Source organism: Schistocerca nitens, chromosome 9 (genome assembly GCF_023898315.1).
Source record: "Schistocerca nitens isolate TAMUIC-IGC-003100 chromosome 9, iqSchNite1.1, whole genome shotgun sequence".
Classification (NCBI taxonomy): Eukaryota; Metazoa; Arthropoda; class Insecta; order Orthoptera; family Acrididae; genus Schistocerca; species Schistocerca nitens.
Genome location: NC_064622.1, coordinates 260674795 through 260702560, shown reverse-complemented (window position 1 = coordinate 260702560; position 27766 = coordinate 260674795). Strand labels below are relative to the sequence as shown.

General features: G+C 42.4%; 1 long non-coding RNA gene across 1 annotated transcript in view; it reads left to right on the top strand.

The window, feature by feature from the left end:
* The window catches only part of LOC126203668 (uncharacterized), a 529761-nt gene that overhangs the window by 39179 nt on the left and 462816 nt on the right, over positions 1 to 27766 (top strand). The gene's annotated exons all lie outside the window — the stretch shown is intronic.

The following is a 27766-nucleotide window of genomic DNA, read 5'->3' as shown; positions in this document are numbered from 1 at the left end:
ATCTGTTTGCTGTAGCTATTTAAGTAATGGTAAATATCGCTTGTATGTGTTGCATGTCTTGATGCGGTAGTTCAGAATCAGTGCAAACTACAACGTTACTTTTTACTGGGGAAATGAAACAACCACCCTATTGCTACCAGCGTCACATAAAATTTTTCAATTTGACGTCACTTCTGTGCCTTGACGTATTTAACGTTGCTTAAAAACCACACGCTGCATTATGAATTGGGACTTTGTGAAAAACAATTGTATGACTTTTTCGATGGTTTCCATTCTTGAAACTGCCTGGTGCACAGCCCTGAATACTATCACTGCACTCTCTTGACATTCATATCCCCCCTTGGCTATCGAGGCGAGCGCTGAATTGCAGATTGAAAGCCATTATAAGATAATTAAACATTCATAGAGAAATTCAAATTATCTTTGATCCATATTATAGTTTTTATTATACAAATTAATATTATAATTAAATATTTATTGTATTATAAATTATATATTAAATCATTATAATTAATTGATATTTTTAATCAAACCATCTTATTAGCGAGCATTTCCTTTTCAAAATTTGACTGATCTGCGTTGAAAACGCAAGGTTTAATGAATGAAGCTATCTTAGGCTACACGTCTGTAATAAAAATTATGATTTATTTAAGATCCTTTCCTGCACACAAGTTTTATTTTTCTTGATGCAGTTTTAAGCATTTTCTTAAACGAGTTATTCAATTGACCCATGGTCTAGGCCTGGGGTTCTCAACTTTTTTCGTTGCGCCCCTCTTCTGAAGCACAAATTACTTTTCTCCCACCCCAAATTTCTTTCCTTCCTCAGCATTTTTCATACATGGCACAAAAACGGCGCGTGATATCCATTTACTTCTGTCTAATTACTGAGACTGTCAATAATAATAATAATAATTCAAAAGAATGCTGATAAAACCTAATCTCACACAATTAACTTGATATTTTCACACTTTCGTCCAGATTGTATACCAGTCAGGTTCCTCTCAGATTATGCTGATACAATAGCTCCATATTCAGCAAATAATATACAACCGCTCGCTTACAGAAAGATCCATACCTAAATACTGGAAGGTTGCTCAAGTCACACAAATACCCAAAAAGGGAAGTAGGAGTAATCCGCTGAATTGCAGCCCATATCACTAACGTCGATTTGCAGTAAAGTTTTGGAAAATATACCGTATTCGAACATTATGAAGTACCTCGAAGAAAATAATTTATTGACACATAGGCAGCACGGAAAATTTCGTTCTGGTGAAACACAACTAGCTCTTTACACTCATGAAGTAATGAGTGCTATCGACAGGGGATGACAAATTGATTCCATATTTTTAGATTTCCGGACGGCTTTCGACACCGTTCCTCACAAGCGTCTTCTAACCAAACTGCTTGCCTATGGAATATAGCCTCAGTTGTACCACTGGATTCGTGGTTTCCTGTCAGAAAGGTCATAGTTCATAGTAATAGACGGAAAGTCATCGACTGACACAGAAGTAATATTTGGCGTCCTCCAACGAAGTGTTATAGGCCCTCTGTTGTTCCTGATCTATATTAACGACATAGGAGACAATCTGAGTAGCCGTCTTAGATTGTTTGCAGACGATGCTGTCATTTACCGTCTTGTAAAGTCATCAGATGACCAAAAATAATTGCAAAATGATTTAGATAAGATATCTGTATGGTGCGAAAAGTGGCAATTGACCCTGGATAAAGAAAAGTGTGAAGTTCTTCACATGAGTAGTAAAAGATATCCACTAAATTTCGATTACGCGATAAATCACAGAAAGCTGAAGGCTGTAAATTTACCTATACAGGGTGTTACAAAAAGGTACGGCCAAACTTTCAGGAAACATTCCTCACACACAAATAAAGAAAAGTTGTTATGTGGACATGCGTCCGGAAACGCTTAATTTCCATGTTAGAGCTCATTTTACTTTCGTCAGTATGTACTGTACTTCCTCGATTCACCGCCAGTTGACCCAGTTGAAGGAAGGTAATGTTGACTTCGGTGCTTGTGTTGACATGCGACTCATTGCTCTACAGTACTATCATCAAGCACATCAGTACGTAGCATCAACAGGTTAGTGTTCATCACGAACGTGGTTTTGCAGTCAGTGCAATGTTTACAAATGCGGAGTTGGCAGATACCCATTTGATGTATGGACTAGCACGGGGAAATAACCGTGGCGCGGTACGTTTGTATCGAGACAGATTTCCAGAACGAAGGTGTCCCGACAGGAAGACGTTCGAAGCAATTGATCGGCGTCTTAGGGAGCACGGAACATTCCAGCCTATGACTCGCGACTGGGGAAGACCTAGAACGACGAGGACACCTGCAATGGACGAGGCAATTCTTCGTGCAGTTGACGATAACCCTAATGTCAGCGTCAGAGAAGTTGCTGCTGTACAAGGTAACGTTGACCACGTCATTGTATGGAGAGTGCTACGGGAGAACCAGTTCTTTCCGTACCATGTACACCGTGTGCCGGCACTATCAGCAGCTGATTGGCCTCCACGAGTACACTTCTGCGAATGGTTCATCCAACAATGTGTCAATCCTCATTTCAGTGCAAATGTTCTCTTTACGGATGAGGCTTCATTCCAACGTGATCAAATTGTAAATTTTCACAATCAACATGTGTGGGCTGGCGAGAATCCGCACGCAATTGTGCAATCACGTCATCAACACAGATTTTCTGTGAACGTTTGGGCAGGCATTGTTGGTGATGTCTTGATTGGGCCCCATGTTCTTCCACCTGCGCTCAATGGAGCACGTTATCATGATTTCATACAGGATACTCTACCTGTGCTGCTAGAACATGTGCCTTTAGAAATACGACACAACATGTGGTTCATGCACGATGGAGCTTCTGCACATTTCAGTCGAAGTGTTCGTACGCTTCTCAACAACAGATTCGGTGACCGATGGATTGGTAGAGGCGGACCAATTCCATGGACTCCACGCTCTCCTGACCTCAACCCTCATGACTTTCATTTATGGGGGCATTTGAAAGCTCTTGTCTACGCAACCCCGGTACCAAATATAGAGACTCTTCGTGCTCGTATTGTGGACGGCTGTGATACAATACGCCATTTTCCAGGGCTGCATCAGCGCATCAGGGATTCCATGCGACGGAGGGTGGATGCGTGTATCCCCGCTAACGGAGGAATTATGAACATTTCCTGTAACGAAGTGTTTGAATTCACGCTGGTACGTTCTGTTGCTGTGTGTTTCCATTCCATGATTATTGTGATTTGAAGAGAAGTAATAAAATGAGCTCTAACATGGAAAGTAAGCGTTTCCGGACACATGTCCCCATAACATATTTTCTTTCTTTGTGTGTGAGGAATGTTTCCTGAAAGTTTGGACGTACCTTTTTGTAACACCTTGTATACTTAGGGATTACAGTTACGTATCACCTAAATTGGAACCATAACATAGATAATGTTGTGGGTAGAGCAAATCAAAGATTGCGATTCATTGATAAAACACTTAGAAGGTGCAACTGATCTACTGAAGAGATTGCTTACACCACGCTTGTTCGCCCTATTCTGGAGTATCGCTGTGCGATGTGGGATCCGCATCAGGTGGCGTTTACAGATGACATCGAAAAAGTACAAATAAGGGCAGCTCGTTTTGTATTGTCGCGAAATAGGGGATATACGTGATACATGATACGTGAAATGGAGTGGCAATCATTAAAACAAAGTCATTTTTCGTTGTGACGAGATCTTCTCATGAAATTTGAATCACCAGTTTTCTCCTCCGATTGCGAAAACATTCTGTTGGCACCCACCTACATAGGGAGAAAAGATCATTATGATAAAATAAGAGAAATCAGGGCTCGAACAGAAAAATTTAAGTGCTCGTTTTTCCCGCACACCGTTCGAGAGTGGAACAGTAGAGAGACAGCTTGAAGGTGGTTCACTGAACCCTCTGCCAGGAACTTTATTTTGAATAGCAGAGTAATGACGTAGATAACGTTGCTCATAGGAACGAAGAAAGATAAAGAAGATAGCACTTTTATTAAATTCGAATCTTTTCTTCATTAGAAGTGCATGCTTTTGAAGGAGAAGAGACACTTTGTGAATCACTTTCATTGGATCTCTTGTTACCACTGAGCATTAGCTATCTACACCTGGGAATGTCGAAACTTATAGCTCTGCTTAACTACTTCCACTGAACGAACATAGGATTGCGAGGAGTTCGGCTTAATCCGGACATGTCAGGCTTCTTTTACGGTCGTATCTACTCAAATAAATACGAGTCCGGCCTGTACGGCTTTTGTTAGGCTTTCAACAATAAATTAGAGAAATTGCAATAACGACCCATTTCAAGCTAACGAGAAAAGCGCGAGGAATAAGTATAATGTGAATAAGGAGAAATACCATAAAGCTACAAATAGTGCTGTTCATATGTTGTGTCCTATGTTTACTTCGTACGAGTCTGACAAATGTCACAGCCACGCTACGCGTAGAGCGAGCGAGGCAATGTTGAATGTGCATATCAGCCGATGCCAACCCAAACCGCCACGCTACGTTCGAACTTCGCTCCTAAACAAGTTGTGACTTTCGTGCACAATGAAGAGTTTTACTCGTATGCGGAACCAAAACTGAGAAGCGATTACCAATGCTCGCTTCTCAGTTTTGGTTATTGATAACTTGATACCAGTGTCTGAGTTTAACGTGTATAGCACCGAAGATGATCACTATGTGATCGAAAATCGATTCTGCTATCAATAAAACATCAATATTACGACCAACGCTGACCTTCCTTTTAATTTAACATATATGGTCGTTGTGCACACAGCACTCCATGGAGTCGCCAATATATAAATACCTTATTACTAACAAGTTTGAAGAAATAACAATAAATAATCAGCTCCTCTGTAACAAGGGCACCCAGTCCACTCAAGAAATAACCTCGAGCTCGTACAGGTGCAAAATACCATTAACACCAATGAGTTACTCGACTACAACATACAGAAGACAAAGTTGCACACGTGTCATACAGTCCATAGATAAGAAATATAACCACTCAATAGACCTGAAAAATGAAATGCGTCCCAAGAATAATTATTGGGTAGGCTATAGCGAATACTCCATTCAAGAATTACAAGAGGAGAAGGTATACTAGGAAAAGACCGGGAGGTAAAGGAAGATTGCACTTAGCTCATGGTCGGGTAGAGACTGCAGTATCAGATACTGGATTGTAAGGAGTATCCAGGAGCACATATAGACTCCTATCACAATTTAGTAATGATGAAAGGTAAGCTGGAGTTTAAAGGACTAGTCAGGAAGAATCAATGCGAAAAGAAGTGGGATACGGAAGAATGAAGTGATGTACTTGAAATTCTTTGAGGCTACAGGCACTGTGACACTGAATAGCTCATTAGGCATTTCAGTTGAAGAGCTATGGGCATCTCTAAAAAGGGCGATCAGAGAAGGTGGAAAGAAAAAAAGATAGGTATGAGAAAGCTAATTCCGAAGAAACCATGGGTAACAGAAGAAATACTTCAGTTGATCGACGAAAGGAGCAGCTACCAAAATGCTCGGGCAAATTCAGAAATACATAAATAGAAGTCAGTTAGGAAATGAAAAGGAAATGCAGGGAAGCTAAGGCGAAATGTCTGTATGAAAAATGTGAAGGAACAGAAAAAGAAATGATTGTCGACTCAACATATAGAAAAGTAAAAACAGCCTTCGTTGAAATTAAAAGCAAGGGCGGTAATGTTAAGAGTGCAATGGGTATTCCAATGTCAAATGCAGAGGAGAGAGCGAATAGATGGAAAGAGTGGAGGACTTGACTAATGACGTGATAGAAGATGAAACAAGAGTCGACAGGGACGAGATGGGGGATCCAGTATTAGAATCAGAATTTAAAAGAGCTTTGGAAGACTTAATATCAAGTAAGTCAGAAGGGATAGATAACATTCCATCGAAATTTCTAAAATTGATTGGCGGAAGTGGCAAGAAAACGGCTATGCACGTTGGTGTCTAGAATGTATAAGAATAGTGACATATCACCAGACTTTTAGAAAAACATCATCCCAATATAGCAAGAGCCGACAAGTACAAGAATTAGCGCACAGTCAGCTTAACAGGTAATGATTCCAAATTGATGACAACAATAAGTTACAGAAAAACGGAAAAGAGAATTGTTAGATAACAATTAGTTTAGCTTTATGAAAGCTAAACCCATCAGAGAGGTAGTTCTGACGTTGCATCTGACAAAGGCAACAAGAATGAAGGAAAACAACACACGTTCATAGGATCTATCGACTGGAAAAAGTGTTCGAAAATAGAAAGTGGTAAGATGTTCGAAATTCTAAGAAAAATATGGGTACACTATAGGGAATGGTCGGTAATATACGACAGTGCAGGAACGCCTGGAACGAAGTGCTGTGGGTCAGATTAACAAATGAAAGCTTAGGAGATTCAATACAATAATGCTGCGCAAGTGAGCTGACCGTGAATCACCACTGTGCATGCCTCAGCAACCTGCAGCTAAATTTAAGCCTTGCCCGGCGGAAATCTTCCATTCATGCGGAGCAGCTCGCGGCCAGACTCCTGTGCTCGATAATACAGTTCCTCACGGTACAGCACACCCAGACAAACAGCCGCTACAACTCGTCAACCGCAATTCATAGCGCCTCTGCGTTCTTCCGCCCCAGGCGGCGTAGCAAAGAAGAGCCACAGCGCAAAACCCGGCTAGATAGACTCCCCCACTCCCCCCCCCCCCCCCCCCTCATTCTCTCTCTTCGCCGTGCAGCAACACGGCCTTTGACCACTCTCAACAGGTATCGACAGGAACTGGCGCACAACTCAAAATCTGTTACACTTCAGTATGGACGGTACTGATGTATTACGATCTTCACATCACGGCTCGGAATTTTTTCTATTCCTGTTGGCATGCCTGCTTGATAATAACTACAAGTAATGGTAGAATACTAGCATCCTGTACGCAGTTTCCTTTATCTCACTTTCGAAGAATCCTTCCAACAAATCTGTCTTCCATTCACTTACCTAACGTTGATCTTGCGCAATCGGTCAGGGTCATATCGCTTCTTTTTATCGCCCCTAAAAGCTTGGATGATATGACACGCTCAGGCGTTGACCACTAACCGTGTGATCAGGTACTGTCTTGTTGTTTCGCTCTGTTGCAGACAGAATCTTGCCTTTATCCACATTTAAAGGCTATCGCTTCTGGATCCATCTAACATCAGTCTCTTTCGCTTAGCTGTTGCGATGCGTATTTCATTCCACTATTGCCTATTGTGCGTAATATTGACCCAATCTCCTACCTTAATGGGATTTACGACTTGATCAGGTCTTTTGATCTTTTTAGTATATTTTTATTGTTAGCAGTGCAGTTAAGAAAGCTCATTACTGATGATCATGAGATATCTAAAACTCTGCAGTCTCGAAAGAATAGTTCGCGTCGTACCTCACACTGCAGTGGAGGCTCCTAATGGACTAAACCTTTGTTTTCAGCAGAGCATAAAATCTAATTACAGCGCAAACTCCACAGCAAAAGCAAAGAATCGCTTTGGAAACAAGCCATAATCTATATTACCAACCGACTGTCCCCCCCCGGAGCACGAAACACAATACTAGTTGCGAGTTGCCTATCGAACGACCTACAGGAGCAACAAAATTTTGATTTTCAATATCTCGCGTAATTATTGGACGAATTTCAAAATTTAAATGCGCACTGTAAGTGATGGCGTGGAAATACCCGGACTTAATTCATCCAGTATTTGAGAATAAGAGCAGTTAGTGGCTTGCGAGTTGTCACTCAACGTCAAACTTTGCGAAAGTTTTTCTCAATGACACTCAGCCCAAAATAATGAAAGGAAAGAAGTTTATCGCTTACTATATTTTCGCTGTTCATGCAGACATGACATTCTAATTTATTACCCAAAGTATATTCATCCAGAGTGTGACAATGAGAGACCTTAGCGACTTCCAAGAAACTTTAAGCAATATTTCTAAATTTTTTTCTCGCTGTCATGCTTAACGTGAAATATTTAACACCTTAACTCATTTTTAAAGTAATCAGTCGTTTGAATTATTTTTAGTAGTGGTATTCTGTAAAGAATCGGGGATTTACTGGTTTGTTACGGAAGTGTGAAATGCACAACATTGTTCCTAGCAACGTTACTAGCTCGGAAAAGAATGCAGGGAGAATGTCTGTGGCATGCTAAAGCTTTGAAGCTGGCAGTAAGGCACGTCTGGATGCTGTGTGGAATCAATATCCTGTACGGAATGCATGCCCTCGGTAGCCGCAGAGGTAGGCATTGCACGCTACGCAGCTTCGGCTGTACTTCCTCGTAGCGACGAACGCCAACATACAACGTGCTACGACGGTACTGAGCACTACACTACACATTGAAATTTGAATAGTTTGGCTCGAGCCGCCTCGTGCTATGGCACGAAAATATATATATATATATATATATATATATATATATATATATATATATATATATATTTGTTACACTCAGCTTAACTGAGCGGCCCACAGATGTGGCTGATCTCAGTATTTGGCTACATTTTTCGCCATAGGGTTGCAGCTCACACCTGTCGTAAACTCGATTTTTAAGCTGAAATAAAATATAACAAAACAATGCAAGCAGGTATTGAGGTGAAATTTAAAATATTGAGTCACTCACGCTGATTTGTAATTTGAAAAAGTAGTCTATTTTCTTCAATATCTTCACGTAACAAAATGCAGTCTGAGTGGCTCTTACATAAGGGCGGCCGTTAATAACTGATGCTACAACAAATGGTTCAAATGGCTCTGAGCACTATGGGACTCAACTGCTGAGGTCATTAGTCCCCTAGAACTTAGAACTAGTTAAACCTAACTAACCTAAGGACATCACAAACATCCATGCCCGAGGCAGGATTCGAACCTGCGACCGTAGCGGTCTTGCGGTTCCAGACTGCAGCGCCTTTAACCGCACGGCCACTTCGGCCGGCGATGCTACTTCACTATAAAATTCATATGTCGCGATCACGGCACTCGACAGTCTGCTCACAATTCATAAAATACGCTCTAGTCTGATGCCTTAAACCTCTATATTGCGCTCAACTTGATCGTTTCCGAACGTCGCTACATACAACTTGTCTCCGAACGTGGCTACCAACCCACTACTACCCCGAGATGTGCGGCACGTCCGGCCCTTAGCGTCGCTCAAAACCAGCTCCCCTTTCATCAAAGATGGCCGCCCTATGCACCCTCGAAACGACTGCCTAACTCAAAACAATGTTTGGCAAAAAGAATTAAGAATATTCTAAAACTAAACACAAAAACACATACGATACATTGAGAAATATGGAAACTTTCGGAGCAATAACAATTTAAGGCCCAATTTTCTCTGCCCGCAGCTCGCGGTCGTGCGGTAGCGTTCTCGCTTCCCGCGCCCGGGTTCGCGGGTTCGATTCCCGGCGGGGTCAGCGATTTTCTCTGCCTCGTGATGACTGGGTGTTGTGTGATGTCCTTAGGTTAGTTAGGTTTAAGTAGTTCTAAGTTCTAGGGGACTGATGACCATAGATGTTAAGTCCCATAGTGCTCAGAGCCATTTGAACCCAATTTTCTGTACGTGCCACCGTTTTTTTCCGCAAATAATGTTCTTGTGGCGTGATATTGCTTTTCCCGGATTTTTTTATACTAAACATAAACAAATAAATATAAATACATACTTACTCATCTACGTCTTTAAACTTCAGAATGCTGCCGCTAGTTTCGTCTCTTTAAATTTATTTATTACCAAAAACACAGTTTCTCTCAGTCGAATACCATATTCCGACCTCCCATCAAAAAATGGTACATATTCAGCCAAATCGGCTATGACTGCTCGATGCAGCTCTCCTAGCCGCATCCGTAAACAGTGTTCATATTAAACGGCCAAAGCATTGCCGAGATATTAGCTTTTGAACTTTCATAAATTTACAATTTTTAAGACAAGACTAACTTATAGACTATTATATATTTTTGTGGCCCATCTAGGTAATTTGGTTTTACATATTTTTCTGTCCATGATTGCCACCTCGCACCTCCGTGTCACTCTTAATTCTGTTTTTATCAATTTTTCTCTGGCATATACATTTCTCCAAGTGTGCAAACACGGCCATACGCGCCCCTGCCAAGCTTCCGCGCGGGTTTTTTCGATGCCGCTTAAACGCTACTCGCTGGCCATGGCCCGGTAGCAACCACCAGCTACGTACTCTGCGCAGAAACTGCCGCTCTAAACTCCCGCCACAGCTTGTATGCTTACAGTGGTCCACTCAGATAACGTGCTCTGTACATCTACAGGGTGTTACAAAAAGGTACGGCCAAACTTTCAGGAAACATTCCTCACACACAAATAAAGAAAAGATGTTATGTGGACACGTGTCTGGAAACGCTTAATTTCCATGTTAGAGCTCATTTTAGTTTCGTCGGTATGTACTGTACTTCCTCGATTCACCGACAGTTGGCCCAATTGAAGAAAGGTAATGTTGACTTCGGTGCTTGTGTTGACATGCGACTCATTGCTCTACAGTACTAGCACCAAGCACATCAGTACGTAGCATCAACAGGTTAGTGTTAACCACGAACGTGGTTTTGCAGTCAGTGCAATGTTTACAAATGCGGAGTTGGCAGATGCCCATTTGATGTATGGATTAGCACGGGGCAATAGCCGTGGCGCGGTACGTTTGTATCGAGACAGATTTCCAGAACGAAGGTGTCCCGACAGGAAGACGTTCGAAGCAATTGATCGGCGTCTTAGGGAGCACGGAACATTCCAGCCTATGACTCGCGACTGGGGAAGACCTAGAACGACGAGGACACCTGCAATGGACGAGGCAATTCTTCGTGTAGTTGGCGATAACCCTAATGTCAGCGTCAGAGAAGTTGCTGCTGTACAAGGTAACGTTGACCACGTCACTGTATGGAGAGTGCTACGGGAGAACCAGTTGTTTCTGTACCATGTACACCGTGTCCAGGCACTATCAGCAGCTGATTGGCCTCCACGAGTACACTTCTGCGAATGGTTCATCCAACAATGTGTCAATCCTCATTCCAGTGCAAATGTTCTCTTTACGGATGAGGCTTCATTCCAACGTGATCAAATTGTAAATTTTCACAATCAACATATGTGGGCTGACGAGAATCCGCACGCAATTGTGCAATCACGTCATCAACACAGATTTTCTGTGAACGTTTGGGCAGGCATTGTTGGTGATGTCTTGATTGGGCCCCATGTTCTTCCACCTGCGCTCAATGGAGCACGTTATCATGATTTCATACGGGATTTTCTACCTGTGCTGCTAGAACATGTGCCTTTACAAATACGACACAATATGTGGTTCATGCACGATGGAGCTCCTGCACATTTCAGTCGAACTGTTCGTACGCTTCTCAACAACAGATTCGGTGACCGATGGATTGGTAGAGGCGGACCAATTCCATGGCCTCCACGCTCTCCTGACCTCAACCCTCTTGACTTTCATTTATGGGGGCATTTGAAAGCTCTTGTCTACGCAACCCCGGTACCAAATGTAGACTCTTCGTACTCGTATTGTGGACGGCTGTGATACAATACGACGTTCTCCAGGGCTGCATCAGCGCCTCAGGGATTCCATGCGACGGAAGGTGGATGCATGTATTCTCGCTAACGGAGGACATTTTGAACATTTCCTGTAACAAAGTGTTTGAAATCACGCTGGTACGTTCTGTTGCTGTGTGTTTCCATTCCATGATTGTGATTTGAAGAGAAGTAATAAAATGAGCTCTAACATGGAAAGTAAGCGTTTCCGGACACATGTCCACATAACATATTTTCTTTCTTTGTGTGTGAGGAATGTTTCCTGAAAGTTTGGACGTACCTTTTTGTAACACCCTGTGTAGCTGCAAATCACAGTGAAGTGCATCGCAGAGTGTGTACCTACTGCTCCATTACTTAATAAGTTTTATTACCCTTAGATCTGCATACTGATCACGGGATGAATGACTGCTTAAATGCCTCCGCGCGTGCTGTAAATGTCTCGGCAGTTCTAGTGGAAGAGTTAAGTAGGGACCTGTAGTGTGTTCCTAGGTTTCCCATTTAGTAATGTTTCTTGAAACATCAAGTATGCATTCACCGTTTAGTTAATATGTGACTTAGAGCCTTCCATTTCAGGTTTTCAGTGTCTCAGTGACGCCCCACGAGTTTTAAACAAACCTGTGACCATTCGTGCTTGTAACTGTCTGTATACTTTCAACATCTCCTGCACGTCCTGTGTGACATGGATCCTACACATTTGAGCAATAGTCTGGGATGGATCGCACGACTATTTTGTAAGCGATATCCTTTGTATATTAAGTGCGTTTTTCCCACTATCCTGTCAAAGAACTGAACTCTCCAACCTGCTTTACCTACACTGTTGTGCAAAAGTTAATGTCCTCGCTGAACATTCAAAGAACACCTACGTATAGCAGAGAACGTAACTGACAGAGGTACACAATGAGACGAACATAAATGACGCTTTCATTTAAAGACAATAATTACACTGAAGTCACTGGTATTTATGATAATATGGTGGACAGTACAAAACATGGGACATGGTTGATACACTGAAGCACAAAGACACTGGTATACGCAGGTGTATTCAAATACAGATATAAGTAAACAGGCAGAATACGGCGCTGCGGTCAGCAACGCCTACATAAGAAAAGTGTCTCACGAAGTAGTTAGATCTGTTACTGCTGCTACAATGACAGGTTATCAAGATTTAGTGAGTCTGAACGTGGTGTTATAGTTGATGCACGACCGGTGGGACACAGCTTCTCCGAGGCAGCGATGTAGTGGCAATTTTCCCGTACGACCATTTCACTAGTGTGCCATGAATATCAGGAATCCGGTAAACATCAAATCTTCGACACCGCTGCGGCCGGAAAAAGATCTTGCAAGAACAGGACCAACGATGACTGATGAGAATCGTTCAACGTGATAGAAATGCAGCCCATCCGCACATTGCTGTAGATTTCACTGCTGGTCCATCAAAAGTGTCAGCGTGCGAACCATTCAAAGAAACATCATGGATATGGACTTTCGGAGCCGAAGGCCCACTCGTGTACCCTTGATAACTGCACGACACAAAGCTTTACGCCTCGCCTGGGCCCGTGAACACCGACATTTGACTGACAAGTCTTCGAACGAGAAGGCATTCGGCGAATGGACTGGACTTAAATCACGTGAAGCACATATATTTTCATTAGTAATCAAATGTGGGGTCAAATGACTTTTCAGAAGTCACATAGTACTGCATTTACCGGTGTCCCTTGGTTCATAACATTTAGGTAAGCACGAGAGGAAAAAAAATGGCTCTGAGCACTATGGGACTCAACTGCTGAGGTCATTAGTCCCCTAGAACTTAGAACTAGTTAAACCTAACTAACCTAAGGACATCACAAACATCCATGCCCGAGGCAGGATTCGAACCTGCGACCGTAGCGGTCTTGCGGTTCCAGACTGCAGCGCCTTTAACCGCACGGCCACTTCGGCCGGCACACGAGAGGAAAGATCGACGGGGTTTCGCATGGCGATATTTACGGATTTAATGCTGGTTGATACGGAGATCATTCCGTTTGAGGTGACTCGTTATGTTTGGGTTCAAAATACGTTCTAAGATTCTGCGATAGACGGATGTCACATGTGTTGGACGATTAGCCTTCTTTTCTCTTGCGCGACGTGAATCTGGAATATCATTCACTGGAGTACATCTACACGGATATTCCTCAAATCACACTCAAGTGCCTGGCAGAGGGATAATCGAACCACCTCCACAAAAAAGAACACCAATATCTTTCCACTATTTTATTATGATGATCGTTCCTCCCTATGTAGGTCTGCATCAATAAAATATTTTCGCATTCGGAGGAGAAAGCTGGTGGTAGAAATTTCGTGAGAAGATTCCTCCGCAACGAACAACGCCTTTGTTTGAATGATCTCCACCCCAAATCCTGTATCATATCAGTGACACTCTCCCCTGTTTCGCGATTATACAAAACGTGTTGCTCTTCTTCGTACTTTCTCGATGCACTCCGTTAATCCTATCCGGTAAAGATCCCAGGTCGCGCAGCAGTACTCCAAAAGAGGACGGACAAGCGTAGTCTGTTTAATGGATCTGTTACATTTTCTAAGTGTTCTGCCAACGAAACGCAGTCTTTGGTTTGCCTTTCCCATAACATTTTCTGTGTTCTTTCCAATTTAAGTTGTTCGTAGTTGTAATTCCTAGGTATTTACTTGAATTTAGGGCCTTTACATTTGACTGATTAATCGTGCAACCACAATTTAACGGATTCCTTTTAGCACTCGTGTGGATGACCTCAAACGTTTCATTATTTAGGGTCAATCGCTAATTTTCGCACCATACAGACATCTTTTCTAAATAGTTTTGCAGTTTTTTCTGACCTTCTGATGACTTTAGTAGACGGTAAACGACAGCGTCATCGGCAAACAACTGAAGACTGCTGCTCAGGTTGTCTCCTGAATCCTTTATATAGATAAGGAACAGCAGAGTGTCTGTAACACCATTGTGTGGAACACCAGAAATCACTTCTGTTTTACAAAACGAGGTGGCGTAGTGGTTATCACACTGGACTCGCATTCGGGAGGACGACGGTTCAAACATGCGTCCGGCCGTCCTGATTTAGGTTTTCCGTGATTTCCCCAAAGTTTCAGCCAAATGCTGGGGTGGTTCCTTTGAAAGGGCACGGCCGACTTCCTTCTCCATCCTTCTCTAATCCGATAGGACCGATGACCTCGCTGGTTGATCCCCTCTCCCAAATCAAGCAACCAACCAAACCACTTCTGTTTTACTCGATGACATTCAGTCAATTACCACGAACTGTGGCCTCTCTGATAGGAAATCACGAGTCCAGTCGCATAACTGACACGATATTCCATAAGCACCCAGTTTGTGTGGCACAGTGTCAAAAACCTTCCGGAAATCCACAAAAACGGAAACAATTTGAAATCCCTTGTCAATAGCACTCAACACTTCGTGTGAGTAAAGAGCTAGTTGTGTTTCACAAGAACGATTTTTTCTAAGTCCGTGTTGACTGGGTCAAAAGACCGTTCTCTTTGCGGTAATTCATAATGTTCGAACACAGTGTATGTTCCAAAATCCTGCTGCATATCGACGTTGATGATATTAGCCTGTAATTTGGTGGATTACTCCTACTACGTTTCTTGAATATTGGTGCGACCTGTGCAACTTTCCAGTCTTTGGCTACAGATCTTTCGTTGAGTGTGCGTCTTTATATGACTTACGTACCGAACTATTAAATTAGCATACTCTGAAAGGAATGTAACTGGTGTACAATCTGGATGGGTAACTTGTCTTTATGAAGTGATTTAAGCTGCCTTGATACACCGAGGATACCTACTTCAAAGCTACTCACACTGGCAGCAGTTCTTGATTTAACGTTGGACTCGCATTCGAAAGGAAAAAAAAAAAAAAATGGTTCAAATGGCTCTGAGCACTATGGGACTAAACATCTGAGGTCATCAGTCCCCTAGAACTTAGAACTACCTAAACGTAACTAACCTAAGGACATCACAAACATCCATGCCAGAGACAGGATTCGATCCTGCGGCCGTAGCGGTCGCGCGGTTCCAGACTGAAGCGCCTAGAAGCGCTCGCCTACTTCGGCCGGCGCATTCGAAAGGGCAACGGTTCAAACTCGCATCCGGCCATTCTGATTTAGGTATTCCATGATTTCCCTCAGTCGCTTCAGATAAATGCCGGGATGGTTCCTTTCAAAGGGCATGGCCGACTTCCTTCCCTTATCCGATGACCGCGCTGTTTGATCTCTTCCATCAAATCAACAAACCAACCAACACGTGTAGACGTACTATGGCATGTGTATCAAAGTGAAATACTGGTACGAAATTTTATGTGCATGAGTTATAGATATGTCATGAGCTGTAATGTTTTTTTTTATACTGTGTTCTATGTGTTTCTTGTAGTTTTAGCATTGATAATGGCTAGTTACTTGCCTAAATCAGGACCTGCTTTTATAAAACTAGAGCTGAAACGACGACTGATTGCCGCTCTATCATTCTGAAAGTGTTTTCTTCATTCACACATGTCCAGCAGTAAGGAATCAAAATATTCGTTGTAATACACAGTATAAAGTCCGCCTTCGTAGCTGAGATATCAGCGTGACTGAATGCCAAGCAAACCCGGGTTTTGCCAGCAATTTTTCCTTGATGGGAGGACTGGTGGAAGATGCACTCAGCCCAGTGAGGCGAATTGAGGGCTACTCGGCAGAACAGCAGCGGCTCCAAGGTCAAGAAACCCGACAACGACCGTGACAGCAGTGTGCTGACCACGTGCCCCTCCATAAAGCACCCAATGACGTCAATGGAAGAGGATGACACGGCGGTCGGTCGGGCGAGATTAGTCCGTCTCGAGCCAGAAAGCGGAACTTTACCTTTGCCTTACTCAATATAAAAAGGGTTTTGCATTTCTTATTAACTTATTAGGTATACAATATATCATTCTTCAGTGTTCATGGATTTGGGCCTTCCATTAAAATCTGCAGCTTTCTTGGTGTCATACTGAAGTGGGAAGCTCTACGACTCCAGACAAGTTTGTTCAGTCCGTGCAGCTGAAAAGTTCGCTAGTCCTGCGGCAAGTTTCATCTCGTTGTGGTCGACTGTTAGCGGTGTATTCGAGCTGTGGCCGGGATTGCGCGCCGGCTGCGGCGTAATCGCTCAAGCTGCCGTACGTCCCCGCCTGCTCACCGCTCGTTACTTTAATGAAGACGCCGAGCGGACAAAAGCCGCAACTGCACAATGCGCTCGCGGACAAAAGGTGTTGCAGTTCTACGCGCATCGGAGTTACTCACAATGCGCCACGACGGCGCCTATTTATTATTCGTGTCTATACGCAAATAATTGCTTACCAACCACCTGAGGGATATACCTGGCGCCTATTTAGAGGCGAACCGCCAACACTATTATTCTATGCCTCTAATTGTTCCTTGTTGCTGAAATGTCGCATTATTTCTGTGAAGCAACTGCTCGGCCTCTCCACTGGCGGAAGACGTCAGAATGGCCGTAGCTGGAAGGGCGAAACGTCACTAGGCAGGTGCCAGGCTACGGTCTGTATGTAAATACCTTGCAAAGAATCCACTTTACTAACAATTGTTAGATAAAATTTGAGGACATCTTGGGGAGAATCGTGAAGGTTTTCTTACCTTTTCGATAAATCACTTCCTTATGAAGGATAGACAACATTCCATCAGAATTTCTAAAATCATTGGGGGAAGTGGCAACAAAACGACTATTCACGTTGGTGTGTAGAATATATGAGTCTGGCGATATACCATCTGACTTTCGGGAAAGCATCATCCACACAATTCCGAAGACGGCAAGAGCTGACAAGTGCGAGAATTATCGCACAATCAGCTTAACAGCTCATGCATCGAACCTGCTTACAAGAATAATATACAGAAGAATGAAAAAGAAAATTGAGAATGCGCTAGGTGACGATCAGTTTGGCTTTAGGAAAAGTAAAGGGACGAGAGAGGTAATTCTGACGTTGCGGCTAATAATGGAAGCAAGGCTAAAGAAAAATCAAGACAGGATTTGTCGACCTGGAAAAAGCGTTCGACAATATAAAATGGTGCAAGCTGTTCGAGATTCTGAAAAAAGTAGGGGTAAGCTATAGGGAGAGACGGGTCATATACAATATGTACAACAACCAAGAGGGAATAATAAGAGTGGACAATCAATAACGAAGTGCTCGTATTAAGAAGGGTGTAAGACAAGGCTGTAGCCTTTCGCCCCTACTCTTCAATCTGTACATCGAGGAAGCAATGATGGAAATAAAAGAAAGGTTCAGGAGTGGAATTAAAATACAAGGTGAAAGGATATCAATGATACGATTCGCTGATGACATTGCTATCCTGAGTGAAAGTGAAGAAGAATTCAAATGGCTCTGAGCACTATGGGACTCAACTGCTGAGGTCATTAGTCCCCTAGAACTTAGAACTAGTTAAACCTAACTAACCTAAGGACATCACAAATATCCATGCCCGAGGCAGGATTCGAACCTGCGACCGTAGCGGTATTGCGGTTCCGGACTGCAGCGCCTTTAACCGCACGGCCACTTCGGCCGGCGAAGAAGAATTAAATGATCTGTTGAACGGAATGAACAGTCTAATGAGTACACAGTATGGTTTGAGAGTAAATCGGAGAAAGACGAAGGTAATGAGAAGTAGTAGAAATGAGAACAGCGAGAAACTTAACATGAGGATTGATGGTCACGAAGTCAATGAAGTTAAGGAATTCTGCTACCTAGGCAGTAAAATAACCAATGACGGACGGAGCAAGCAAGACATCAAAAGCAGACTCGCTATGGCAAAAAAGGCATTTCTGGCCAAGAGAAGTCTACTAATATCAAATACCGGCCTTAATTTGAGGAAGAAATTTCTGAGGATGTACGTCTGGAGTACAGAATTGTATGGTAGTGAAACATGGACTGTGGGAAAACCGGAACAGAAGAGAATCGAAGCATTTGAGATGTGGTGCTACAGAAGAATGTTGAAAATTAGGTGGACTGATAAGGTAAGGAATGAGGAGGTCCTACGCAGAATCGGAGAGGAAAGGAATATGTGGAAAACACTGATAAGGAGAAGGGACAGGATGATAGGACATCTGCTAAGACATGAGGAATGACTTCCATGGTACTAGAGGGAGCTGTAGAGGGCAAAAACTGTAGAGGAAGAGAGAAATTGGAATACGTCAAGCAAATAATTGAGGACGTAGGTTGCAAGTGCTACTCTGAGATGAAGAGGTTAGCACAGGAAAGGAATTCGTGGCGGGCCGCATCAAACCAGTCAGTAGACTAATGACAAGGAAAAAAAATGACGCAATCATAAGAGCGGTATTTCGTCAACAAATGTTCTTGCGCTGTTGCAGTTTGACAACGCATGAGTATTTGTTCACCAGATGTCGCCCGTAGAATCTGAAGATGCCACTGTGCCGAAACAAGTGACTGTCTCAAAAAATAAACAAAATTTTGTAATTAGTCATGTCCCTCTCCCTAAAAGGATTTGTCGCTTCTTCCAAAATGGTGAGATCGGTTTGAATTTATGAAGGTGAAAGGAGACCTAGGTGCTATTAGATGTCTGAGGATGACAAGGCTAAAAGTGCTACAAGTTAACGAGGATATGTACATTTGTTCAGTTGATTAGAAAAAAGCGTTTGAGAGAGCTGACTGGGGTAGCCTCTTGAAGACCCCGGGAGATGTCAGTGTAGGCTGGAATGACAAGACTGATTACGGAGTTACGCACGAGACAAAAAGGATTAGATAGGATTGGTGATGAAGATACATGTGAGACGCATGTTGAAGGAGATGTGTGACAAGACTGTTCAGAATCACTTGAGAAAGGGTAAACGTAAATATGCTTGACCTTCAAGAAGCAATCCTGGCTGAATGAGAAGAATAAATGTGGTTTGTGATGGAGAGGTTCGTAAACATGTGAAAAAGAACGACTGAAGTGATGAGACTCAGCACACACAGAGATCGTCGAAATGTCATTGCAAGAAAATTCTTTTATATACTTAAGAAATTTGGTGACAGAAGAATGAAGTTGTATCTTGTTTAAACAATTTCACTTAAGTTACGCAGTGTTCACAGCACGCAAGCTCTCCACTCCACCCCCCCCCCCACCACCACCACTCGTACTAAACTTCCAATAGAAATGTCTCAGTTTAGCCGGCGTGTCCGTAGCTGGTATAAGGAGCTCATAGTATAACTAGCCTCTCTTTCCCACCAGAGTTTTGTGATAGTTAACCCAGTCCGTCTTCGAACTGACTTAGTGAGCCGCCGCATAGGAAGTCTTCCTACCTGTTATGTGGATATGCTCTTGTAGCTTTATGTCCCCTTGCAGAGCCGTAGCAGTGCCATCATATTCAAAAGGGCAGTACTACTATCTTTTATGTAATGAAGTGGGAAGAAGTTCGTTTGTGCAAATAATTTATACATGGGATGCCATTGTGATGCGGTTATTTATGACACATCCTAAAATGAACTTGGTAGCACTGATTATAAGCTAACTATTGGTTTACTGCATGACTAGATCGAAAGGTATCCTATTACCGACTATGGCGCACAGTCCGTAATTCGAGCATACAGTCGGTGTAATTAATATAATATCGTACATCTTCGGTTATGCCAAATTTATTCATTTATTTATTAATATCAACGTTTGCTGGAATTGTAAAATTACTGAAAGATAGCATTTGTGACCTGTAGACTCCTCATAATGTCTGAGTTGGAAAAGACAACTTCTCTTAGCAAATATTTATTAATAACAATAACTTGACTCGCGCCAGAGTAGATTTACTTTCCCGAAGTATCTCTTTGCTGTCGTCACGTAGGATTTCTGTATCGACGCCTCATCCCATTGGCTGTGAGAGCGCCAGATGGCCAATCGCAATCGCTAGTCGACGTGGAAACCTACCGATCGCTCCTGACGCTGCATGTGCTGCAGTGCTGATACATCCACTTCATGTATACGAAATAACAAAACTGGAAATAAAGTAAAATGTGCTGTTATCTGGAAGTAAGGAGTATCCTACAAACAGCAATGCTCACATTACTCTCCACCTTCAAGCTTCTAGACAGTGCTGTACATTCTTGTCCCAGATTTTTTCCCCGACAATGGTAGTTGTACTTAAGGAGCGATGCAGTGCAGTATAAACAGATGTACTGGCGAATTCCCCACCTATGTACAAATGGAAAAGGTCTGCGATTTGGCTGCTGTCGATATGGGACAGCTCAGCATAGAGCCGTTCTGCAACTCTCCCATCATAATCTCTGAACCCATACACAAGGTGTAACACTTCATCAGTAAACCTATCCATGTGAGCTGTTTCAAGACACGAGTGGCAGAAGTTAGAATATGGAAAGTAAGGCAGAGTGCAAGTCGATCTGGGATTTGAAGGGAGCGAGAGAATTTGCGAGGAGGGTAAGTCCCCATTGTCGATTTCCTCTTAAGTGGTTGGTAGTAGAAGGTCGCACTGAATGTTAGTCAAAGATGTTCAAGTGTTTTAATTACAGGGATTGGACGGTAATGGATATGTAGGTGAAGGTCCTCATGGCGGATATTCATGTGATTTTGTCTAGAATTATCGCTTGGATTTTTCCAGTATTGTTCAAAAATTACAACTGGTTACACCAGAAGTTAATATTAGAGGGATAGATAGGACGAATGGAGGTTAGCATGGAATGCAACAAGGAAGTTGGGGTGAACATACTGGAATAGGTGCAGAGGACAGGATGTTTTACCGTCGTTGGTTTTTGATAGGAGACAAACGATCTTAGATAGAACGTATACATCGGGCAGTTGGATGGAAAGTTCAGGAGTAGGTATTGATGATTGTTTTGTATGATGTACAGTTAAGCAGAAATATTGAAATGGGCAGATGTAACTGATTAGGGAGAGCATATCAGTGGAGACCAGAACGCCGGCCATGGTGGTAGGCTTTTTGATGTGTATGAAGAGAAAGAGGGTGAGTCAGCGTTCGTTGTGATGATAGTATAGAAGGTGAAGAACGCAATTAGCAGCCGAGAAGTAAGGACAGAAGCCAAACTGGCTGACAGGAAATAACTGGTGTTTTCAGATGCGTTTGGAGAGCTACGGCTAATGGGCACGCAGAAAGAGATTTCCTTTTTTTTGTGTTAGAAAAGGAAGAATATTTGAAATCTCCTACAGCTAACGATAAAAACTGATATAAAGAACACTGTTAACTAGGTTCTACAGGTTTCTAGAAAGAGTAAGGACATTCTTTGCGTTCATGGATATGTGGGACGATGTAGTGATCAAAATTTAGGGTTTTCAAGCATGAAGAACGTTTTATTTTTGCTGTGTGCTGCATCCGACTTCTGAGTGGGTGGATTTACCTATTTTGGGAAGCTGAACATGTAAGTGCAACCAGAGTTTCTATATTACATCACATTTCTGACCTACAAAATAACCATAAAAGGCTTCTATTTTATTTCTAATGTGTGGTAAACATCGAAAAAAGCAAGTATGATAGCTGTAATCCTAAAGTTATTCTAACATTTATGTAAGATATCAAAAATACCATTATACGAGGGTTGGAACTTAAATATGGCAACTATTTAATCACAACCGATACAAAAGAGTTACATGTTTGCACCTGTTCCTGTCCTTCAAAATAGTCACCAGCGTTGTGTAGGACCCGTTGCCAGCGATGTCGAAGGCGTAGTACACCGTTAGCAGAGCCCGTTCTGTTGATGGTGCGAATGGAGCTGTCTACTGCGTGCCGAATCTCTGGAACAGTTCTGAAGCGAATGCCACGAAGTGGTTCCTTCACCTTCGGAATCAAATCAAAGTCACAAGGACTTAAGTCCGGGAGTATGGTGGATGGTACAGTACTTCCCAGTCCCATCGACCGAACAGGACAGCCACAGCTTGCGCTGAATGCGCCCGCGCATTGTTGTGCAAAATGATGGGTGGGTTACGCAGAAAGCGGGGCAGTATAACTTTACTTGGCACAACAGATGGATCGTCCTTAACATTTTTCTTCCTTGGACTAGACATTTGTCCTTAAGGCCAGACCATGACACTGTAGTCGTTATTGATATCTCGGTCGTACCACAAGCATAGAAAAGTAGTGTTTTGTAAAAACAGTATATAAAACTCCAAGCAGCGCACTAACTTATAAATCACAGAAGACCGTCCGTCTATGGTGTTTATATCTGATGCAGGACAATGCTTGTAACCTTATCGGAATCAGCCATATATAGGGTGGGTGTTGTAATAAGATACACTTCTCAGACGTTCGTCAGTACGTAGCCCACTACCAGAAGTTCAGGATATTTTCTCATTCCATTTTTAAACACCATTTAAAAATTGAACACATTTTCAATGAATTGTTAAGACGTTAAAGAACCTTAATTAATTGCCAAGTATCGGATGCTCCATGGTAAAAGAAACCTTCTTTCTCAGAGTACACGGTAGTGCACAACCGACGAAGTATGGCAGAAACAGCTTATATCGGTCTGTAGTGTGCATTAGTTCCTGTAATAACTCTAAAATCAGTCACTAGACTGAAGTACCAGCAAAAAACTTCATGTGTTTCCGGGTGCATCACTTTCTTGGTACAATACTCTTCCCCCCTCCCCCCCCCCCCCCTCCAATGGCATGTTATTGCCATTAAGCACTTTTCACCAGAAACTGCTGTCATCAACTCAAAAAGTTTTGGCAAATGAATGTCACTTGCCAACTAGAGAGTGTTACTGACACTGACACTAAACGCAAATAAATTAATTTCATAGTGACGTTTTTATATTTTCAATACAGGAAGAAAGTAAATGACAAAATCGACTTAAAATACAGTACTGTATATAGCTTAACGTACTTTGAGAAGCTCATACATTTCTAATGTCACACTTGATTCTGCAACCAAATGTACAAGGAATTGATATATCACACATTGTATGCAAAATGATTGTTGACCAGTATTATCAAGGGGGGGGGGGGTGTCTGGTTGCTGTGAAGGAGTAGACAGTGGTGGACAGGAGTGTGGCCAGTAACAAGGTGCAAAACGTACTTGAGAATTTCTAGAAACTAAGTCGTTGGTCGCCAATTTCTTTATTTGATTTATTTATCGTTTTCTGTAATTACTATCACCATCAGATTCATCTTAGGCCTGTTCTTCGAATCATATATATTCAGCTATCGTAATAGAAGTGTGGTCCCAATATAAAAAGTTTTATCGCTGGGCGATGAAAGAAAAGAGTATTGATAGCCATTTACGTTTGAGATAGCGTGAGATCTATCTTGTCCATACCTCTATTCACATACCAAAGATATATGATTCAGAGAATAGGCGTGATATGAATCTGGTGATCGTAATGGCAGAAACCGGTAATTAAACTAAATTAAGAAATTTTTATCAACGATTGTTCTACAAATTCTTAAACTTCGCAACAGTTACTTGCGTTTTCGAGACGTTAGTTAGTTTGTTTAAAGTTCCACAGATCAACTGAACGATTCTTTCATCGAAATGGTGAGGAACGAGTGGGTTTACAGGATCTGTGTACATGGTTACTCAAAATGGTTCAAATGGCTTTGAGCACTATGGGACTTAACATCTCTGGTCATCAGTCCCCTAGAACTTAGAACTACTTAAACCTAACTAACCTAAGGACATCACACACATCCATGCCCGAGGCAGGATTCGAACCTGCGACCGTAGCAGTCGCGTGGTTCCGGACTGAGCGCCTAGAACCGCGAGACCACCGCGGCCGGCACACACGGTTACTGTTCATATAAATAAATACATTATTTTTGTAATTCTAATCATATTTTTTTAATGCTCACAGCTTTCAGGTTGAAAGTTGTGCACAGAAAAGAAGGGGCTGTCCAAGAGAAATAATCTTAGGTTAGATTTAAAATTTGCTTTCGTATATATGAGACATTTTATGTTATTCCCCAACCGATCAAAGATTTTTGCTGCTGACCCACTGACAGCTATAATAATTGGTAGTGAGGATCATTTTTCGGTCTAGCGTTGTAGTATGGACCTCACCGTTCTTCTCATACTGTGATGGATTAGTTATGACGATTTTAACTAGCGACAGTACACTGAGTTGACAAAAATCATGGGATAGCGACATGCACATACACAGATGGCGTTAGTATCGTGTACAAAAGGTATAAAAGGACACGGCATTGGCGGAGCTAGCATTTCTACTCAGGTAAAATGTCAATGTTGTGTGACTAGGGCCTCCCGTCGGGTAGACCGTTCGCCGGGTGCAAGTCTTTCGATTTGACGCCACTTCGGCGATCTGCGCGTCGATGGGGATGAAATGATGATGATTATGACAACAGAACACCCAGTCCCTGAGCGGATAAAATCTCCAACCCAGCCGGGAATCGAACCCGGGCCCTTAGGATTGACATTCTGTCGTGCTGACCACTTTTTTTTTTTTTGTATTTTTAGGATGGTCAGGGCGTGGTACACGCCGCACTAGCAGTAGGGTCTGTTCACGGCACTGTCAGTGCGTCGAGGCCCAAACCCCTCCCACCCCTTTTTCATGTTACCTGTTGGGTCATAGCACTAAGTATGCAGAAATCTTAACACAATATTTCCACTCTCCGATGTAAGAAAGACAAAGAAACCTCTTCTCTAAGTAGAAACTGAATAAAAAAAAATAAAAAAAAATAAAAAAAACGTTTCCGGAAGCAAGGTAATAGTAAATAATAATAAGAAACCAAGTGACTTTTAATTTTCTTCTGTTCGTTCTCGTTCAAAGTGTTGTAGTGGTTCCACATATTTAACCAACACCCATTCTTTCAAAAATGATCTTCAGCATGTTGCCGTAGTGCTTCTTGTGGTTGCGATACGTGCTGATTTTTGCATATTCACACTTCATGTAAACGCGGAATTCTATCTCGTTGTCCGACCCAAGTGTGTAGATGACATAACTAACATATTTTCCCAGTAACCAGCTAATGGCGTTGGTTTTTAATTTCGGAAAGTATGTCATGTCTGGTCTCAGGAGGAGCGACGGCGTTATATATTCCGTAGAGGATCTGGTGAGAAAAGCGATTTGTTGCCTGATCCAATTCCAGTTATGCACATTGCCACCACAGGTGAATCTGTGGCTGAGTGTATCCACCAGATTGCATTTTCCACAAAGGTGTGTCTGGTTTAAACCGATCCCATATAGTCTCTCGTTAGTGCTGATGACATTATTAACTGTTTTGTACCATGCGGAAATAGCGTCTGTAGATAGCCCGGCATAGTTGATGTTCCGCCATACAGCTTTCCGGTCACAATTTGGGAATTTCGTTTCAATTTTGTTTCTACCCTCATTTAACTTCCTTTCAAGTATGATGTCGCGCGCTCTGATACGTGTGTTGCTTCTGATTTCGTCACTAAGATAACTTGGTTCGAGGAAAAAGTTCCTCACATACTGCAGACGGGCATTAATCCTTCGCACATCAATCGGTGCTTCCAGGCTATGGGGTGTCACAGCCTCAAAGAGCTTTGCGGTTATACATTGTGGAAGTTCTCTGAGTATATGGAAAGTCCGTTTGAGGAACAGAGCAGACGCTTTATTGCGAATATCCACCAAACCGAGGCCCCCGTTTTTGACATCCAGTATAACGGTAGTCGCACCAACCCTGAATATGTCTCCTCTCCATAAATAATTGGTAACAGTGGACATGATCCCTTTCGCTACTAGTTTAGGGATTGGAAATACCTGCGCAGTGAAATACGCTTTAGACAATACGCAGGAGTTGATGAATCTGACTTTTTGCACCAGGTCCATAGTTCGATGGATGTTCTCCATTACAGCACCATGAACTTTCCTCCTAGTTTCCGTCCAGTTAAAAGCAGCCATCCTCATCGGACATGCCATTAAGGTTATTCCCAAAGTTTTATGTTTGTTGTCTTGTTTTGCCCATGCCAGTCGAAGGTGATCTAGGCCCCGTAGATTCAATATTTGACTTTTGTTTTCATTTGCTGTCGCTCCCGACGCTAGACAATACCTTTGGATTTCTCTTTCCAGTGTAACTGTCTCCTCCTTATTTCTTATTACAACGCCCACGTCATCAGCATAAGCTCGTATGACAGTTTTCTCTCCACTCAATGTTATGCCTGTTAATATTGCGTGGACAGTGCGGAGGAAGGGCTCTAAAGATACAGAAAATAAAAACATAGATAAGGGACTGCCCTGTGGAACCCCTCGCCTTATCTGTATGGGTTTAGATGTTTGGCCATTGATTGCTATTTTCGCATTTATACCTGTTGCAATATTCCTTAGCATGTTCACAATCTGGGGGTGGAAAGCCATTCTTGACAGCGTCGCAAAGAGGTATCTATGACTAACGCGGTCAAAAGCTTTGTTGAAATCTATAAAGATTAACGCACATTTTATACTTGTCACTGAGGTAATTGCAATGACGTCTCTGTATGCAGATAGACTTTCGAATATCGTTCTGGTCGGAGAACAAGATTGATGATGACTCAATATTTTGTTGGAAAAGGCAGAGAGTCTTTTGTTGATAATACGCGAAATTATTTTGTAATCAGAATTTAGTAGCGAAAGAGGCCGAAAATTGTTTAAGTTGGTTTTGCCTTTACTCTTAGGAATCAGTACTATTTTACTTTCCTTAAACTCTGCAGGGACCGGTTTTCCGTTCAGGACCTCATTTGCCATGGAAGTGATCTTGTCCCCAATTATAGGCCAGTAGCGGGCATAAAACTCCACAGGGAGGCCATCAAGTCCCGGAGATTTTTTGAGAGGTGAGTTACGCACTGCCTCATGCACTTCATCTTTAGTAATAGGTGACAGGATGTCAGCGTTGTCTGTTCCCGACAATTGTGGACCTAAAATAGTGAGAAAGTCCTCGAGAGCTGCATCTTCCACTGTGGTAGGGGCATATAAGGTTTCATAGTACCTGTGGACTTCGTCTAGTATTTGTTTCTGGCATGTGAGCCTCGTACCAGTATGCGTCTGGACTTCATCAATTAGAGTTAGACGTCTGTTTTTAGCATGCCGCACCAAGTGATACAGAGAAGCTGTTTCATCTGCTACGACTGATGTGGCTTTCGATTTAATTTTGAGTCCCTCCATCTGTTGCCGTTTAATGCTTAATAACTTGGCTTTTATTTTTTTTGATATCATTCAGACGAATTACGTCATCATGGGCCTGTTG